The sequence below is a fragment of the Meles meles genome, chromosome 5, assembly GCF_922984935.1.
Source record: "Meles meles chromosome 5, mMelMel3.1 paternal haplotype, whole genome shotgun sequence".
Classification (NCBI taxonomy): Eukaryota; Metazoa; Chordata; class Mammalia; order Carnivora; family Mustelidae; genus Meles; species Meles meles.
Window position 1 is genome coordinate 141486384 of NC_060070.1, and position 12037 is coordinate 141498420.

Sequence of the window (12037 nt, forward strand, 5' to 3'; positions counted from 1 at the left end):
CTCCGGATTTCGAATTCCTTCCCCATTCCTCCTGTGAGGACAAAGTCTTCCCCCAAAGACCCAGTACCTTCTTCCTCAAGCCCAAATGGTGTATGAGAAGAAGTCACCTGAGCAAGGTTTACAGCAAGGTAGGAGGTCTAGAAAGACTGTCCACAACTCTTCCATCCGAGGGTCAAACGCTGGGGCCCATTTGACAGTAAACAAACCCAAATCTTATACCCTAAGAAGAGATGAGACTGAAAAGGCAAATACTTCTTGGGAGAAACAACAAATTGGTTTTAGGTCAGTCAGTGCTTGTTCTGGCAAATAATCCATCCTCATGCGTGGATTTGGTTGAGGGGTAAGAGCAAAAAAAAAGTCACACAGGGGTAGGGACTGAGGGCAGAAGATGGATTCTCTCGCCTCCTTGCAGAGGAGTCTTCCCAGGAAGCCTTCCTTCCTCTACCGAGACCTTTTCTAATGACCGTAGTGAGAGTTTGAAGTAGCTGTCAAAAAAGTCATTCTAGTTCCACATACCCCACAACCCTCAGGTCCTGTTCTCCAAGACCATCCAAGCCACTTGGGACATCGAGGAATATCTCAGTTGCTCTAAGATCTCCACAGAGAAATGTTTTCCAACGCACAGCATGCCTTATAGAGAATAAGACTTTCCTCCGCCAAATTTTAAATTTTAAATGCAACATCACCCACAAGACCCAAAAGGTGGAAACAACCCAAGTGAACATCAGCAGATGAATGGATAAACAAAACATGGTCTACACCTACAACGGATTATTAGTCAGCCTTCAAAAGGAGTGAAGGTCTGACACACATCACAACACAGAACTTCCAGGACATCACGCTAAATGAAATAAGCCAGACACAGGGCGCCTGAGTGGCTCAGACAGTTAAGCATCTGCCTTTAGCTCTGGTCATGATCCCAGGGTCCTAGGATTGAGCCCTGTGTCATCAGAGTCCCTGTTCATCAGGGAGCCTGCTTCTTCTTCTCCCTCTACCCTCTACCTGGCCCCTCAATAGTCCCACTGGTGCACTCTCTCTCTCAAGTAAATAAAAAAATTTTTTTTAAGATTTTATTTATTTATTTGACAGAGAGAGATCACAAGTAGGCAGAGAGGCAGGCAGAGAGAGAGAAGGGGGGAAGCAGGCTCCCTGCTGAGCAGAGAGCCCGATGTGGGGCTTGATCCCAGGACCCTGGGATCATGACCTGAGCTGAAGGCAGAGGCTTGACCCACTGAGCCACTCAGGAGCCCCAATAAAATCTTTCTTAAAAGATTTTATTTATTTATTTGACAGAGAAAGAGACAGTGAGAGAGGGAACATAAGCAGGGGGAGTGGGAGAGGGAGAAGCAGGCTTCCCACCGAGCAGGGAGCAGGATGCAGGGCTAGATCCCAGGACCCTAAGACCTGGCACAACCTGAGCCAAAGGCAGATGCTTAACCAACTAAGCCACCCAGGAGTCCCTAAATAAAATCTTTAAAAGAAAAAATAAAGAAAAAGCCAGACACAAAAGGACAAATATTTTATGATTCCTCTTATGTGAGATACCTAAAATAGGCAAATTTATAGAAAAAGAAGGTAGAATAGTGGTTCCCAGGAGCTAGGGAGAGGGAGGAACAAGGACTTACTGTTTAATAGGTACAGAGTCTCTGTTTGGGACGATGAGAAAGTTCTGGAAGTGGATGGTGGTGATGGTTCCACAACAATGTGGAGGTACTAAACACCACCGAATTCCATACCTAGAAGTGGCTAAAATGGTAAATTTTACAATATGGATCTTTTACCACAATGAAATAAACTTTTAATGCAATTACCACTCTCCACAAGCGGTCACTTGCCTTCCACCCCGTCCTCTGACCCAGTCCTCTATCACTGACTGACTGAGCACCATTGAGCAGGGAAGAGCCATGTTCGGGAGCGCGTTGGAGTACGGCAAGGTGAAGTTTCTATCCCCACTGAGAGTCCAGTATTTGTAGCAAAGAAAGTCTGGTCAGGGGGCCTGGGTGGCTCAGTTGGTTGGGCGTCTGCCTTCAGTTCAGGTCATGATCTCAGGGTCCTGGGATCAAGCCCCGCGTCAGGCTCTCTGCTCAGCGGGGAGCCTGCTTCCCCCTCTGCCTCTTCCCTGTGCTCATGCTCTCTGTCTTTCTCTCTCTCAAATAAATAAATAAAATCATTTTAAAAATTAAAAAAAAAAAAAAAAAATGAAGACTGATCTGTTTCCACACTGTCGCCGAAACACAACTTGTCTAGCCTTCCCTCTGGTCCACCACACTTCCGATAGCTGTCTTTTGCCCGCAAGCTCAGGTTCTAAAACTTGGGCCAGAATAGAACACCCTCGCCCTCCAGTCCAATCTACCCATCCTGGCACTTTCTCCACCCATTCAGCTTCCTCCCCGTTCCCCAAACACTCCTCCTGCTTACTCTCTACTGGATCTCTGGCCCACCTCTCCCTCTGTGGTCCCTCCTCCTGCCATTCAGAGGGAGACAGGGCTTTCCTAACATTTCTGGCAGCCTCCTTTGACCGCCTGGTTCCCGTTATTGCTTGGTCATACAACAGAACTCCTGGTGGCGGTAATTAGATTCTGGACATAAGGCTCTGAGGGACTTTAGGACGTTATTTTATTTGACTCCCTTCATCTGTAGCGAGGACAAGGAGGCTGAGTGATGGCTTGTGCAAGGTCCCAGCACTCATCAGAGACAGAGGACCAGCTCCTTCCTCTGCTCCAGAGTCCCAACTTGTTTCCCTTGTCCCCAAAAGGGTTGGAAGCTCTGCCCAGGGAAACAAGGACAACAACCCATACTCTGGTGTGTCCCCACAAACCTAGCACTGAAACCATAAAGGTGTTTCTAGGCCGTCCCCTTATCCTCATGGGCCTCACATGCCTCTCAGTGCTTTCTTAAGAATAAAGTTTTCTCCTCTTCCAATGCAGAATATCTTCCTCATGAGTCTTCTAAGAGGGAACTAGGCAAACCAAAACAAAAGCAGTGGGATATATATTTGAAGAAACTCAGCCAGTGTTTGCAACCCCAGAAGCATGTGCAGTTTACTTCTTGGCCTCAGTGTGGACCCAGCATAAACGGAACCAGACATATTTGCTCTAATTTTATCTCAGCTTTGCAGACAGATAGTAACCTAGGTTGGTTTTGTTCATCTATTTCCTGGACCGTGAATTCATTGCTCTTGCTGGCTCGGCTGTGCGGGCATTCTTTCAGTTGGAACAGATACAGGCTGCTTCCTCTTCCACAGAGCTCTTAAAAGGAGAAAAGAAAACACAACCTCACCTCACCCTTTATAGAGACAGGACCCCTCCCGCCGGGTGGGGTGGCATCTCCGAGAAGGGGTAATTTTGCAGACGTCCCCTTACCTGGAACAGAGCACAGCTCTCCTCCAGCAGACAAGCCCGTCTCTCTGGGAGTCTGTTCCCCCCTCCAGCCTAATGGATCCCATCAGGAAGCAGGATGTGGCTTTTGCCATCGCAAACCGAAGAATCCGGAGGTAATGGCCCTGCAGCATTGGAGTTTGTTTGGTGAGAAGGACAAAAAAAGTTCTGACTGCTGGAGAACTTTTGAGAGGTCTGATGGGGGAGGGAGGCCCCGATCCATAATTACAGAAGCGTCGTGCAAAATTTAATTACAACTTGGGCGGAAACGAACACCAGAAACAAGTGTCATTCATCAACTGAAAACACCAACCAAGGTAAACACTGCCACAAACTCAGGGAAAGAAAGGGAGGAGGAAGGAAGGGGGGCGGGGGGTACTCTGGATATCAAGCAAATCGAATTACCCGGAAGGCCCGGCCAGACACATGCATTAATCATCGGTTATCCCAGCTGCACACCTGTACAGGAAGGAGAACCTGGCGGGCTCCAAATGACTCCAGCTGATGGAACAGGCAGGCAGCTTCCCCCCGGGGCTGGACGGGACGCACAGGGGTGCAGGCCCAGGGGAGCCTGGCCCGGAAGGGACCACGTGGCTCTCCCAGGGCCTGCTGGAAGGAGGAAGAGAATTCGATTCCGACAGGCCAGTGCAATCCCCAACTCCTGGGGCGCAGTGACTTTCTCCAGCTCCATTTTTGCTGGAGCCCCCGTGGCTACCTTCAGAGCGAGGCAAACCTGCTGAGCCACACCACGTTCTGCAGCCTTTCCTTGGAAGAGGGCAGGCTTGGGGGAAGGAGGGATGTCAGGCAACTGTGAGGGTTACTGGGACAGCCTCCGCCAGTTTCCAAATCCTTGATAGCACTGGTTTTCATCTCTCGTGCAATTCAGAGCCGAAGGGGAAATCAAGCGTGATGGGCGGGGCAGGGGAGTGGAGACAGAGTGGTCCCTCTGACTCTGTTTCCCCATGCGACACGGGCTTCGTGCGCTCATGAGTCCCGGGGGCTGGTCACGAGCTGAAGCCCTGTCCTCGGAGGCGGCTGGAGAGGGGCTCGGCTATCGGGGCTGGGAGCTATTTGCCCTTGATGAGAAATTTCAAGGGGGACCCATCTGAGGAAGTACTTCAGGGAATGCGAAAGTGCATTTACAGCGAACAAATGATTTATTAGCAGGGCCTCCGCAAAGTCTCCTTCTGAAAGGGAGGGAGCTTCCCCCCACCCCCCTTATCATTAAAACATTACAGGGTAGAATCCATTTGGCCTCCTAAGCCGGCCTGCAAGGGATTCACCGCTAATCAGGCAGCCCGCGCCGCTCCTCCAGCCTTTCTCTGAGTGCAACAATATGTATAAACTGGCAAAAGGGAATGTGGACCCACTTTGATGTTGAACAAAGAATAAAAACCCCAAAACAGCGTAAGAACTATGTTCCCGTTTAACTCTTCTGCGTCCTTTCAGCAGAGCAGACAGGAGCAGAGACACAGCTGGGCAGGGCTCCCGGTAGAGCTAAATAATGAATCATCCCCATTTCAGACTCTTTCACGCAGGCATTCTCTATCCAGCAAAAGAGAAGGGCCCCCCTCGGCCTCTGGATTACTTGCTCTGACTGTCCTTGCAGCACCTACTGGGGCCTGAAGCTGTAGGACCCCGTCTATAGTCACCGTCTCACTTAACCCTTGCCACCCCTCTGAGCTCCATACCAACCTCCCATTTGGGAGACAGAGGAACAGGGTGGTTAAGGGACCTGCTTCGTATGTTCTGGCCCATCCAGGATTCCAAACCCAGGTCTCTACATTTCCAAAACCCTCCAAGGAGCATCTAAGCTTGGATGGTTTCTCAAGTCCCTGAGCAAATTCCCTTTTCTTAGGAATGAGATGTGCCATGTTAAGTAAACTTCTCAGATCTAAAACCTATCTCTCTAAAGCCAAATCTTTTTACATTTACGATTAGCTTGGAATAGAATTTTTTGAAAATATAGAGTATGATTCCATGGCTTACAAAAGAGAAAAGGGAATGCCCTTCCTCTGGACAGGTAGGAATTCCGGCCTGCAGGTACTCAGAGATACCGAGGAAGGGGTAGGCACGGTGAGCCCAGAGGGCAAACCCCAACAAACATGGGGGTTTGTTCTCAAAGCCCCACCAGCGAGGGGAAGAGGGACCCACTCCAGGGACCACAGTCCAAAAGGGTGGCTCAGAAGGACTGAGGGTTCGTGGTTGGGTGAAAACCACACAGGAGTAAAAGCACTGGAAATATTTTCAAATACCATCTGGGAATGCACCAAGAAAACCAGGCATGGATCAAGACGTAAGAAGCTTGAGGGCGCCCGGGTGGATCAGTCAGTTAAGCCTCTGCCCTCAGCTCAGGTCATGATCCCAGGGTCCTGGGATGGAGTCCCGCGTCCGGCTCCTTGATCAGCGGGGAACCTGCTTCACCCTCTGCCACTCCCCCTGCTCGTGCACTTGCTCATGCTCTCTGTCTCTCAAATAAATAAATCTTTAAAAAAAAAAAAAAAGGAAGCTTGTAAGATTCTGGGATTGCAATTGTTCCATTTCCCCTTGGTAATAAATGGTAAAAACTGTCTATAAAACAAGACACAATAAAAGTTTGAAAAATAAAAATGTGTACGAGCCCAGATGTCAACAGCGGTGATACGCCGGTGAGGTCACTAACCTTCTTCCTTCTTGCACAGGGCTCCCTGTCAACTCAGACCAGAGAGGTGCAACAGGTACTCACCTTTCAAGCACCTGTGCCTGAAGAGCAGGCAGAAGAGAAGAAATCACAGGAGAGCCGAGCTGTGTCACCTTGGATAACGAAATGCAGGAACATCTATATTACTGTGTTGTATTCAAACCACATATCCATAGCCTGAAAAATGGGGAAGCTTGGCATCCTAGCTCTTCCCCTCACAAGCAGAGTCAGCTGGGACACCCCACTAACCCTCCCAGACTCAGTTTCTCTCTCTGCAACAGCTGATGATCGCTCCTTCCCAGGACTGCGGCAAGACGCAATGATTCAAGGACTGACTAGTCCTTCTCACTTACGGAATGAATATACCAAATGAGCAGATACATTCACAGGAGCTACCTGTTCTGCCTGTGTTTGCAAATATGACCCCTCCACCCTCTCTCTGTCAAGGCAGACTTCGTCGAAACACTCATTGTTAAAGCATAAAATGTTCGGTGAGTTAGGTCTGTTCTGGACATTGCTTTAAAGACTATGGCAATTATCAGAGTGTCGAGAGAAACTCATTGTTAAGATTAGTGCCACAGGCACCTGGGGGTTAAGCGTCTGACTCTTGATTCGGCTCAGGTCATGATCTCAGGGTGGTAAGACTGAGTCCCACGTTGGGCTCCAGGCTCTGTGCACAGTCACTTGAGATTCTCTCTCTCTCCGCCACCCCCGTCCACTCCCACCTGCTCTCTCCAAATAAATGAATAAAATCTTAAAAAAAAAAAAAAGATTGTCTCTCCTCCCTCTGCCCCTTCCCCTCCCTCTCTAAAGCAAGATTAGGGCCACAGCAAGAGACCATATTAAGATAAAGCTACCATGCCGAGAATTGTGTGGGTTGAACATCCAATTAAATAAGGTGCTTATTACTTTCATATGCCTTCTCTCACTCAGTTAATAGAACAGTGTCGTAAGGTGGGTATTATCGTCCCCATTTGGCGGAAAGTTTCGACAGCTTCCTGTGGTCATAGAATCAACAGGAAACATAGCTGGGATTCAGACCCTGATGTCCCTGACTCCAATGTCCCTTCTTTACGTATTGGTTCATGTTGCCACCTAGTTCCAGGATGATCCAAGGATCCTGGATGCGCGTTAATAGCACCCAGAACATTACTTAAAGCCGGACAATGCCAAGGAGGTTTCTCAACGGTTTATGATCCACGGAGAGCGATTCTGAATATTGCTGGTAAAATGCAATTTCTCCCTCCATGTCTTCCTCTTTCTGCTTCTGTCTCATTCTGTCCCTCTTCCCTCCCCCACTTGGTAGTATTCCCATGGACATAAAGATAAGATTGTAAATCCAAGATACTGGTTCAAACTTTGTCTATTCAATGCATGAAGGAGAGAGGGAGATTACAAACACAGGTCCCTCAGCCTCAGGAGTTTATCCTTAGCTTTTGTACTGAAAACCATTTGCCCTAAGGCTAAGGTAGCATGTGCAATGTTTCTGCTGGTACTTTTTTTTTTTTTTTTTAAGTAATCTTTCCACCTAGCATGGGACGCAAACTTACAACCCTGAGATCAAGAGATCTCAAAATGATCAAGAGATGAGAAAATGCTCAGGGTGCCTGGGTGGCTCAGTCAGTTAAGCATCCAACTCTTGATTTTGGCTCAGGTCATGAACTTGGGGTCCTGGGAACAAGCCCTGCCTCGGCTCCGCATTCAGCATGGAGTCTTCTTCCCCCTGTGCCCTGCCCCCTCTGCTCGCGCTCTCTCTTTCTCTCTCTCAAATAGACAAATAAATAAAATCTTTTTAAAAATAATTAAAAAAGAGTCTCCTGCTCCACTGGCTGAGCCAGCCAGGTGCCCCTCTGCTGGTACTCTACACAGAATCTCCAAGCAGTGTGTCAGAGGCATAGTTCACAGTGAGGGTAGGTAATGCCCTCAGAGCTCAGGGCAGCCAGGCAGAGCCAAGGTGGCCAGGGTCCTGGGGTCTGTCATCTCCAGCCAAGAGTTTGGTACAAGACTTTGGTTAGGTCATCACTTCTAATAGGGTCCCTCCACATTTGGAAGCTCTGCTGGTCGGGTCGGGAAGCAAATGGGCAGGAACCTCACTTAAAACACTCCCCGTAAGACCCAAAGAGGGGTCCCAAGGGGCCAGTGAAACTCAATCCTCTTCTGGGAAAATGGAATTATGGAATTATGGATTAAAGTCTGAAATCTAGACTTGGTGTTGTCACGAAACTCACCTCATGTCCCTTCCCCTCTCTGAGTTGTACCTGACACTCTCAACAGTCCTCCACTCTTCCCATTCCTGCTGGGAAAAAATCACTCTGTTGCAAAGGGGCAGCTCAAAGGAGAACCCCATGGTAGCTTCAGCTGTACAGGAAGGCAGCTGTTTTCTCTCCGTGTCAAAGTAACTTGGAAATCTGGCCATCCTGATGCAGCCACGGTCTGACGGAGGGGGCCGCCAAGAGCAACCAGTGGAGAAGGGGCCTCAGTCTCAGCCTGTCCCACAAATACTTTGTTCTCAAACCCCCACTGCAGACACCCTGGTGTCGTCAGACAAGCCTCCCGCCACCGCAGGTTGGAAGCTCCCGCATCTTATCTCCTGCTGCACAGAGCCTCGGGGCCTCTCCCGGAAGGGGCTGCTGCAGTGGGGAAGAAACACAAGATTTGACTTGCTGCTTTATCTCCAGACCATAAACATCTATTATTTGAACAAAACTTTCTACAGAGGAGCAGCTTATCTAACTCTCTGGGCCTCAGTTTCTCCACTGGTCAAATAGAAATCCCAACCTCTGCCTCAAGGGGCAGCTTGGATAATTAAGTAAGAGAAACTGTGCCCGGCGGCAGCCTGTGACACCGAATACAGGGTCAATCCTTCCCTTTCTGGCGTTGGCCAGGACTTTCCCCACAGATGAGATGAACTGAGGAGTCCCAGGACATGGAAGGACGGACACTGGGAAGACAAGCCAGCAAGAGCCCTAGACGAGAGAGAGCTGGCTTCGAGGTCCCACGCTTTCCCCAGAGTGGGTTTCTGAGCAGAGGTGACCCAGCTCAGTAAGAGAGAAGTCAAGCTGAACACTAAGCTCCAGGGCAACTGGGGAATCCTGAAGGCTAATCTAACAGCTTTGACATGGATTTTTTTTTTTATTTCCACAAATTAAAATGAGACTGCCAGCATTGTGCAAGTGTTTGAGTTAGAGCCACACATACCAATGCATAATTCACTCTGCCACGGATCTGGGTCCCTTCGGCTCCCGGATAGACAGCAAAGCAAGAGATACAGACCCAGAAGTGAATTTGGGTTGATGGCTCATACAGAACACCCATTTAAAAACTACAATATGGACAGCCATTCGCTGTTTCAGTCTGGACATGTGTGCTTGAATCTTCCTAAGACACAAAAACCAATGTTTAAGCTACGTGTGTGTCCAGAAACATCAAAGTGCTCATTGTCTTTGAGCTATTCTGTTTCCGGGAATGTGTCATAAGGCAGTAATTCGGTGGCTGAAGCCAGAAATGGGAACATCGTTGAGTTAGGACACGGCTGGAGGCAGGAGATGGAAGAAGTGAGCCATGGAATATTGCAAACGCACAGCGTGGAAAAAAAGGCGCGTTTTGAAATCCATATTGTAACATAGGAAATGCCTATGAGGTCATATTCATTGAAAAAGGAACAAAATATTAAATATAAATATGGTTACAACTTTTTTTAAACGAGCAGACAAAAAATGAAAATATTGGAAGGAATTCTGCTAACATGTCAATAGTGATTTTCTTTGGGTGGTAGAACTATGAAAACTGTTTTCTTCTTTCAATTTGCTCTACGTTTTCTGGCTTGTAAAAATTGAGGTACCATTGACCTGCGATAAAGCACACAGATCTTAGGTATAAAGTCAATGGATTTTGACAAATATTTATTTATACACCAGGAACCCAAGTAAGTTCTCCAGTGGACCTTCCCTCTCAGCCTCCCTCTCTGCCCAGAGGCAACCATTATTCTGATTTCAATCTCCTTAAATTAGTTTTGTCCGTTCTTGAACTTCATATAAATGGGATCAAGGGCGTATTATTTCATATGGGGTTTCTTTCATGCAAAATAGTGTTTAAGATGGATCCAAGTGTTGGGTTCCTTTTATTTGCTGAATACTATTCCAATGTAGGGACATCCACATTCCATTTATCCTTTCACCTGCTTTTTTTTTTTTAAGATTTTATTAATTTATTCATTTGAGACAAAGAGAATGAGTCATGGGGACAGGCAGAGGGAAAGAGAATCCCAAGCAGACAGTGCTGAATGCAGAGCCTGACCGGGGCTCAATCTCACAACCCTGAGATCATGACCTGAGCTGAAACCAAGAGTCAGACACACTCAACCAACTGAGCCGCCAGGCGCCCCTAATTTTTTCTATTCTAGTAGATGTGTATTGGAGCCTCACTGGTTTTAATTTGCATATCCTGATGGCTAACAATGCAAACATATTTTCATCTATTTATTTGCCATTGCTATCTCTTTTTTTGTGAAGTGTCTGTCACTTGTCTTTCCTTCTTTCCTTCTTTTTTATTTTTTTAAAGATTTTATTTATTTATTTGGGAGAAAGAGAGAGCTTGAGCACGGAGAGAGGCAGGCAAGGTTCCTAGAAGGAAGGAAGGTTCGAGGAAGAAGCAGGTTCCCGCTGAACCAGGAGCCCTATTCAGGACTCGATCCCAGGATCCTGGGATCATGATCTGAGCCGAAGGCAGTGGCTTAACCGACTGAGACACACAGGTGCCCCAACTCATCTTTCATATTTAGTCCTGAGTCTCATGAGTCTTATTGGCCAGTCCGGGTCCTCAGCTACCTCCAAGGCCCCGTTGGACCCAGTGAGGGGCACTAGGGGTCTTTCCTTACACCCAACAGAAAACCAAGAGCTATTGCTGAAAGTCGGGCAAATGCATGTAGACCACCAAAAACCACACGTGCTTCTCCTCCGAGCCTCCATCCTGCCCCATCTTTATCTGTCAAGACCCCCCCATCTTTCAAGGCCCAACTGAAATGCTGCATCTTCCAAGGAACTTTCCTGACCCCCCCCCCTTGCTTTTCTCCACCACTACCACAGATACTTGTTTTATTCTCTTATGGAGCAATTCCCTTACTCAGTAATTTATTATCAGGATCTGATAGGTCTCATCTGCCCTACCGCATAACACGTATTTTTTTCAGAGAGACAGAGTGCACCCAAGAGGGAACGGGAGAGGGGAGGCAGAGCAGAGAGAGAGAGAAGAGAATCTTAAAGCAGGCTCCTTGCCCAGGACAGAGACTGACTCGGGCTCAATTTCATAACCCTGAGGTCATGAACTGAGCAGAAATCAAGAGTCAGACACTTAACTGACTGAGCCACCCAGGCGCCCCCCACATAATACATTTTTGAAGATCAGGGCCAGTCCTGCCCTGGCGCTTGGCACAGTGTCTTATGTACAACAAAGCACACACATTCACTCATGCAGTCACTCAACTAACATTTATTGAGCATCATTTCTATACCAAGTCCAATACTAGAGATGTCATACAGCTAGGAACACAACAGACACAGTCCTGGGCCTCGTGAATCCTGCAGTTTCTATGCACCAATATAGACAAGAAAACAACCAAAAGCAGCACAAGGTGGTGAGCTCTCTGGTGGGGGGAGAAACGATAACACAAAACCCTCGACGCTGGAGACTTGACAGACAAATAGCCAAGTGAAGGAGAGTCCATGCTATTGTATTAAGTGTAAGTGATTTAAATTAGAAATCGTGAAATATGCAAGGAACAGGGAACATCACCAGTCAAGCAAAGAAGGAGGAATAAAAGCTATCTCTTGCCCATTTTAGAGATGCGCAGGGTGCGTTTCGTGACCTACCTCTGACATGCTTTCACACTGCCTTGGAATTTTTTTTAAAAGCAGGGAGGAGGCTGCGCAGGAAGGTAAGGAGTGAGAAGCACCCCCTGCCCCCGCAGCCAGTGCACACCTGC

At 47.9% G+C, this 12037-nt stretch overlaps 1 long non-coding RNA gene across 3 annotated transcripts; it reads right to left on the reverse strand.

Moving 5' to 3' along the window:
- Window positions 1–3053: 3053 nt before the first annotated feature.
- On the reverse strand, window positions 3054–6169 carry LOC123941200. Of its 3 annotated transcripts, none has more exons than XR_006818232.1 (3): window positions 6103–6169; window positions 3363–3502; window positions 3054–3248 (listed from the first exon to the last, which is right to left on the reverse strand). It is a non-coding gene; the product is annotated as an uncharacterized LOC123941200 (long non-coding RNA). The 3 variants fall into 3 exon arrangements; XR_006818234.1 differs by lacking the exon at window positions 6103–6169 and adding an exon at window positions 3837–3947; XR_006818233.1 differs by lacking the exon at window positions 6103–6169 and adding an exon at window positions 3783–3897.
- Between the last annotated feature and the right edge of the window lie 5868 nt (window positions 6170–12037).